The sequence below is a fragment of the Dipodomys merriami genome, unplaced genomic scaffold, assembly GCF_024711535.1.
Source record: "Dipodomys merriami isolate MVZ:Mamm:240054 unplaced genomic scaffold, mDipMer1.0.p SCAF_478, whole genome shotgun sequence".
NCBI classification, from domain to species: Eukaryota; Metazoa; Chordata; class Mammalia; order Rodentia; family Heteromyidae; genus Dipodomys; species Dipodomys merriami.
The window spans coordinates 139,273-147,341 of NW_027206044.1; positions in this window are offsets into that span (position 1 = coordinate 139,273).

An 8,069-nucleotide genomic window follows, 5' to 3' on the forward strand; every position below is an offset into this window, starting at 1 on the left:
TAATTAAATCAGTGTCCTGAAATTATTGCATTCCTGTAAATAATAGTATTCTTTTAATGTTTCATAAATATTAAATAAAATCAATCAGCTTCCTGAAATCATCTTGTCTAATTTTATAGAAGAATCATTCACGATCAACTCATTCAACCGTGACATTGATAACATTCCTATGGATGGGAACGAGACTCTTAGTATCTCCTGCCATTGGTAGGTGTCAGGACGGGGATTTGAAATCAGGGCCTATGTTGCCACGTAGTCCTATGGCTTCCCCGATAGTCTACCAGCCTTCAGCAATGGAAGGTAAAATACCCTTTGCAACAGTGTCATTCGGACCCAGGAGGGTCACCTCACAAAGGAAGAAAACATAAAAAGGCCATCTTGCCACATTTTTCCTGTGATTTTTTTTTCCCCTTCAAGGCCTAGGGATCTAGGATCCCAGGATCAGCTGTGGGTCCAGTGGCTGCACTTCAGCCTAGGGTGATCAAAGCTGAAGCAGAGTTGCCACGACCCGAGTTCAAGCCCCACTCTGGGAAAAAATAAAATAAAATAAATTTAGCTCCCTGGCTTGCAATTCCCACCATTTATTCTGCCAGGTTTTGGATTTGAACTCAGGGTCTGGGTAAATCTGCAGTGGATTTGAAGATAAGAACTTCAGGCTTGTTGACTAGGCCTGAATTCAAGCCCCAGCCTTTGAAAACATACTATTTATATAAAGATAGGCTTTGTACTTACCTATAGATGTTCAGTCCATACAAGTTTGGTGTGGTTTTTCCTTGTATTTATTGTTGTATTCATTTATTTACCATTGATTTTACTGTCTATGATGACACCCATTCCGTTTATTACATTAATTCTATCACATAGCATCTAGATTTGTAGACGTGTTCTCCATCATACCTGACACCCAGGACTCTCAAAGAAAAGGAAAACAAGTTTTACACTCAGCTTCTTACTCCATGATCCAATTGTTGGTAGTGCTGGAATCTGAACTCAGGCCCTTGCATGACTAATTGGCAAATAGGTCAATGTGAACACACCATCCTGTGAGCAACTAAGGAGGAAAGCCATTCCCAGGATATGACATTGATCCCCAGGGTGGGCCACAATAGTTATAAATTCATTGTTTAAACATAGGATCTATATTTACATATATGTGTGGACAGCATCTCGTGTTCGGTCTACTCCTTATCCATGGAGGTATTGTGTATTTTACTGCATATGGTTACAGATATAACAGTGTTTACATGGATGACAACATATTGCCATGTCTATAGGGTTTCTTATGCATTCTCCATCCTAGTTGAGACCCAGGACGTTCGCAAGACAGGAAAATATGTGAATCGATTGGCTTCTCACATCAGGATTCATATTTTGGCTGTGTTGGGGTTTGAACTCAGAGCCTAGCAGGCCCAATTGAGGAAAGGGTCAATGTGAGGACACAGGTCTGTGAGCAATGAAGGAGATAGGCCATTCCCAGGACCTGACATCGAGTGCCAGAGAGGGCCAGATAGTCATAAATTCATAATTTAAACATAGGATCTATATTTACATACATGTGTGGGCAGCATCTTGCATTTAGTGCACTTCTCCTTATTTTGTTCCTAATTCATGGAGGTACTGTGTATTTTATTGCTTATAGGTATAACTGTGCTGACATGGATGACAAGCTGTTCCCATGGTTATAGGGTTGCCTATGAATTCATTCTCCATCCTAGTTGAGACCCAGGACTTTCACAGGAGAGGAAAATATTTGCAATGACTGGATTCTGACATCAGGATGAAACTTTTGTCAGTACTGGGATGTGAATTCAGGTCTGGGTAGCTCTGTTGAATTGTGGTGGAAAGGGAAGCTCACCATTCTTCAAGACTAGAATGTCAGGCCAGGTCCCAGGCCTGATTTGAAGCCCCAGCAATGGACAAAATAATAAGCCCACCTTTTTTAAACATAGGATCTCTCTTTACCTACAGGTGTGTTATGCAACTTGCATTCAGTGTAGTTATTCTTTTTATTTTGTGTCTTATTCATGATTATTGAGTATGATGACAGATATAACTGTGATGACATGGATGACAACCTATCCCCATGTCTATAGAGCTGACTATATAGTATTCTCCATCTGTGCTGAGACCCATGACTTTCACAGGACAGGAAAACAGATGGATCAATTGGCTTCTCACATCAGGGTGAAGCTTTTGGCAGTACTGGGATTTGAACTCAAGGCTTAGCAGGCCCAATTGGTGAATGGGACATGGTGAGCACACCAGCCTGTGAGCTACTAAGGAGCTTTGCCGTTCCCAGGACCTGAGATCAAGCCCCCCAGGGTAGGGGCCAATATAGTCATAAATTCCCAATTTAAACAGAGGACCTCTATTTCCATACATGGGTGGGCAGTAGCTTGCATTCTGTATAGTCATTCTCATTATTTTACCTTATTCATTGATGTGGTGTGTATTTTCTTGAGTATAGAATGACAAATATAACTGTGTTGACCTGGATGACAACCTATTCACATAAGTAGAGAGTTGCCTATGCATTCTCCATCCTAGCTGAGACCTAGAACATGCACAGCACAGAAAAAAAAGGTGCAAAGACTGGCTTCTCACATCAGGGTGAATTTTTGGCAGTGCTGGGATTTGAACTTGGGGCCTAGGAGGCCCAACTGTCCAATGGGTCCACGTGTGCACTCCAGCCTGTGATCCATGAAGGAACTAGGCAGTTCCCAGGAACTGAAATCGAGCCCCAGGGATACCACAATAGACATCAATGCATCATTGAAACATGGGATGTACATTCACATCTGTGTGTGGACTGCATCGCTCATTTAGTGTAGTTATTCTCTCTATTTTGTATGCTATTCATGGATGTAGTGTGTATTTTCTTGTGTATATGATGACAGGTATAACTGTGCTGACATGGATGACAACCAATTTCCATGGCCACAGGGTGACTCATGCATTCTCCATCCTAGCTGAGACCCAGAACTTGCACAGGAAAGGAAAACAGGTGCAACGATTGGCTTCTGACATCAGGATGAGTCTTTTGGCAGTGCTGGGGTCTGAACTCAGGGCCTAGCAGGCCCAAGAGGTGAATGGTCCACGTGAGCACACCAGACTGTGAGCCACTAAGGAGCTAGGCCATTCTCAGGACCTGAGATTGAGCCCCCAGGTGGAGGGTAGGGGGAGGGTGCACAGCAGTCATCCATTTATAAGCTGAAGATAGTATGCAAATAAGTACATATTTGTATAGAGTAGGAGAGATGGCCACCTATGATGGAATCGAATCTGCTGTGTGACTACTGATTCTTGGATCTTTCCTGATGCCTCCATTTCACAACTGATGATTATTGTCATGCTTCATCAAATCTTCATTGCAAATAAGCAATACCCCATGATTCTTGCCTGTCATTTCCTACTCCCATCACGCATGAACTACTGGTTCAAAGATGACATCAATCACATTCCATGACTCTTCCTAGTTCCATAAACTAATATCTAGGGATCTCCCTCCATACCGTTTTAATATGGTGGCTGAATTCAAGCCTCAGGCCTGGAAAACATACTCCTTATATGCATTTTAAAGATAGCACTTATACTTCCATACAGATGTTCAGTCCATATCGTGTTTGGTGTGGTAGGATTTATACTTCCATATAGATGTTCAGTCCATACTGTGTTTTGTGTGATTATTCATTTTATTTTTTGTTTTATTCATTTATTTACCATTTATTTTATTGACTCTGATGACACCTATACCATTTATTATATTGTTTATATTCTATCACATAGTATCTAGATTTTTAGATGTGTTCTCCTTCATGCCTGAAACACAGGGCTCTCCCAGAAAAGGAAAACATGTGTCACACTCAGCTTCTTAATTCAAGATTAAATTTTCACAGTGCTAGGATATGAACTCAGTGCCTAGCAGGCTCAATTCATGAATGGGTGAGTGTGAGCCTGGCAGCCTCTAGCCAATGAAGCTGTCAGGTGGTTCCCAGGTGTTCATAATGAGCCCCAGGTTTGGCCAAAACAGTGATACATGGATAGGCAGATGGTGATATACAAATAAATATATATTGGTAAAAAGTGCCAGAGCCGACTATGTATTATTGAATGACATCTACTACTTTCCTACGAACTCTTAGGTATTTATTATATGTCCATTGAAGGAATATTATTCTTTTCATGCTTAATAAACTATTAATTAAGATCAATCAGAATCCTAGGATTCTTGCATCCACTTTTAGACTAAACCAATGCATGAACTACTTTTTCAATCAGTATTCCTATGCATAGGAACGAGTCTCTTGGGATCTCCGCCACTGGTAGGTAGGTGTCAGGACAGGGATTTGAACCTGGGGCCTATGTTGACAGGTGGGCCTATGGCTTACCTGATAGCCCGCCAGCCTTCAGCAATGGCAGGTCAGGTTCACTTTGCAGCTGTGTCATTCAGAACCAGTAGGGTCACCCTGCAAAGAAAAAAATTATAACCCCCCCCAACCCTCTGCAGCTCACTACTTTTGGTGCTGTTCCACTTTTTTTTTCTTCCTGCAAGCCCTCTTGGCTTGGGATCCCAGGATTGGCTTTGGGTCAAGAGGCTGCAGCCCAGCCTAGGGATATCAAAGCTCAGGCAGTGTTGCCATGATCTGAGTTCAAAACCCGTGGTTGGCAAAAAAAGAACAAACAAACAAACAAATAAATTATTTATTTATTTATTTAACTAAATTTAAAAAATAAAGCTTCCTGATTTGGAATTTCTGCTAGTTTTATTTTCTATCCTGGGATTTGAACTCAGCGTCTTGGTAAATCCATACCAATGTGAGGCAAGGTGCAGAGTCACCACTACTTTAGTTCAAACCCTGTGCCAAGCCAAAATTTAAAATTAAGTCACTGATCTTGGCAGGGGGAGGTAGTTGTGGAAATGGGAGGGAAGGGATAGTAGGGGGAAAACAAAGGAAGAGGCATCATACAAAAAATAAACAATTTAGTGCTCAGAGAAGGACTTTGGGGGTAAGGGAAAGATGTCTGAATAGCTGTACAAAATTCTACACTGCTTTTTTTTGAAATGTTCAGTATGGAACTGAATAAACATAAGTGCTTTCATCAAAAAAAATTGTCACTGTCTTGGAAATGGGGCCAGTATTTCTGCCATTGCTGGGATTTGATCTCACATTCCAGGTAACTCTTTTGCACCATGGGTAAAGGCAAAGCTTACAGTCCTTGAGGAAAACAAATTCAGGCTATAGTTCCCAAGGCCTGCAGTAAGGCCCTGCAATGGAAAAATATTTACGATATATACTTACATATGTATGTTTATTACATATTATTATTATTGTCATTGTTTTTTATTTTTATTTTATTCATTTATTCGTTGATTAATGTATTTAGTATTATTACATACATACATAATATTTATTACATTTTGTACATCTATTATAAAATTATACACAATAATTTAGGACATTGAGTCATTTTTCATTAATACTTTTTTAAGTGTTGAAATATGATACATAATGAAATGGAGGCATTTGTCACAGTCATCACATGTTTACAATGTGTCCCCAGTATGAGCTTTGTCTTATTCATTTTGGACAACTTCCTATAGGGATTTCTTTAGATGATTTATACTCAGAGGCTTTTTCTTGAGGATAGGCAAGTTGAGGGATAAATAGTAAGAGTGAAGCTGGGAATGTGGCTTATAGGTAGAGAGCTTGCTCAGCATGCATGAATACCAGGGTTTAAATCCTCAGTGCCACATACTCAGAAAAAGCCAGAAGCTGTGGAATGGCTCAAGTGGTAGAGTGTTATCCTTGAGAAAAAGAAGCTCAGAGACAGTACCCCGGGACCTATGTTCAAGCCTCAGCACTGGCAAAAACAATAGGCCAGATGCCGGTGGCTCCCACCTACAACCTTAGCTAATCAGGAGGCTGAGACCTCAAGACCACAGTTGAAAGACAGCCTAGCCAAGTAAAGCCTGTTAGACACTTACCTCCAATGAACCATCAAAAGACCCCACATGGAGCTGTGACTCAAGTGGTAGAGTGTTCACCTTGAGCTGAAGGGCTTAGGGATAGTGCCCAGGCTTGAGTTCGAGACACATATCTGGGAAAAAAAGTGAGGGTTAATCAAAGTACTTTTCCTATTTGTTAATTATGAGAACATTTTCTGGAAAATGAATGCTGGTGTACATCAGAATTGGAGTCAGAGCTCAATGTTCAAGTATAGCAGATTCATATGCTCAGGCTCTCTGTCTTTAGCATTATAACCTTGCTTTCTACAGGGTTCTGAAAGATCCAATGTTGAAAAGGTTAATATGCTCCCCAAGCCCTTTATGATGAGCAGTTGACTTGTATTTTCAATGTCATTACAGTTCTGAACTTAGCAGAGCAACAGAAGCTCATGCTTGTCAACCTCGCTTAGCAGTCTGAGGTCTGAGGATCACAGGGTGAAGACAGCCAGGGCAGGAATGTCTATGAGGCTCTGACTTCCACTTCACCACAGACAAAGCAGAAAGGGACTCATGTGGCAGAGCGCTAGCCTTAAGCCAAAGGAGCCCAGGGACAGAGCCTAGATCCACAATTCAAGCCCAAAGACCTGCAAGACATTTAAAGCAAAGGACAGAAAAAGAAGAAAAAAGCCAGTAACTCCCTTTGGGTTTGATCAATCTATTTCTGTCTTGGAAGCTCCTGAGGAGCTAGCAGGACAAGGACCAAAGAAGGACATGGACTAGGAGAGCAGGCCGAGTTCAAGGTTCAAGTGTAGCAGATCCATCTGCCCAGCCACTCACGTGAAGATTGTAATCATCTTGTGTCCTCCAGTGGGCTTCCGAAAGATCACATGTTCAAGAATTCCTGGGTTTCCCTTGGTGATGAGAAGTTACTTGCATTCTAAATGTTCTTAGAGTTCTCAAGCTATAAAAGCAGGAAAGAAACATCATTGACCCATCCTGCTAGCAGGAAGAACTCCAATGTAACACTTTATTTGAAGGACAGGAAACAGTTTCAAAAAAACTGGCTAGGTGCAGAGACCTAGGCCTGCAGGATTAGAAGGCAGAATGTATACACTCAACAAGGAAGTGAGCTGCAAAACCACTTCATTCATTCCAGGCACAGCCAGCAATGGGGGCAAACCTGAAATATTTGTTAGAGTCACACCAGGGTCAGGCTTTTCTCAGCCTCTTCAAACAATGACTAATTATCCTTCCTCCCTCAGGTGAAGGGAGCCTCAGGTTATCTTTAGGTTACCAATAGAGAGCCAGTTTAGTAGGGGAGAGGGGAGGAACAGAGTAGAAAAATACTGCTTTTTGGTCTTAGGGAGTAAGGTTCTTGACTCTCTATCTGTCAGATTTAAAGGCCCTTCTACCTCTGCCAGTCCATTCTCCTTCCTTCATTCTCCACATCATTAATGTACATCCCCAGTCCAAAGAGAGGCAGGGCCCTTTCTCTTCTGCCTCCAAGCATGTGAGCTAAAACTTGGCTCTGCCCTCTTGACTCTCGGGCCCTCCACTGCCTGAGAAGTGGGAGAGAGACAGTCTTCCTGCTCTGTGGTTATGTGAAGGCGATGCTGGTTTCCTGGCATACTGCAGAAGGCCTCATGGTGGGGAAGTGTTCCCTTCTTTCCTACTGACATCCAAGACCAGATTCACCTATCATCTGTCTATCTATCTGTCTCTCTCTCTCTCTCTCTCTCTCTCTCTCTCTCTCTCTCTCTCTCTCTCTCTCTCTCTCTGTCTGTCTATCTATCATCTATCTATCTATCTATCTATCTGTCTGTCTGTCTGTCTGTCTGTCTGTCTGTTTGTCTGTCCGTCTGTCTATGTGTCTGTCTGTCTGTCTACCTACCTACCTACCTACCTGGTATCTCTTTGGCAGTTCTTGGGCCGAACTCAAGGCCTGGGCACTGTCTCTAGCACTCTGCTACTTGAGTCACAGCACCAATTCTGGCTTTTTCTGTGTATGTGCTACTGAGGAATCAAACCCAGGGCTTCTTGCATGCTGGGCAAACACTCTCTCACTAATCCACATTCCCAGCCCCCTCATCTTTTTCTTAATGGTAGTTTTTACATAAGTATG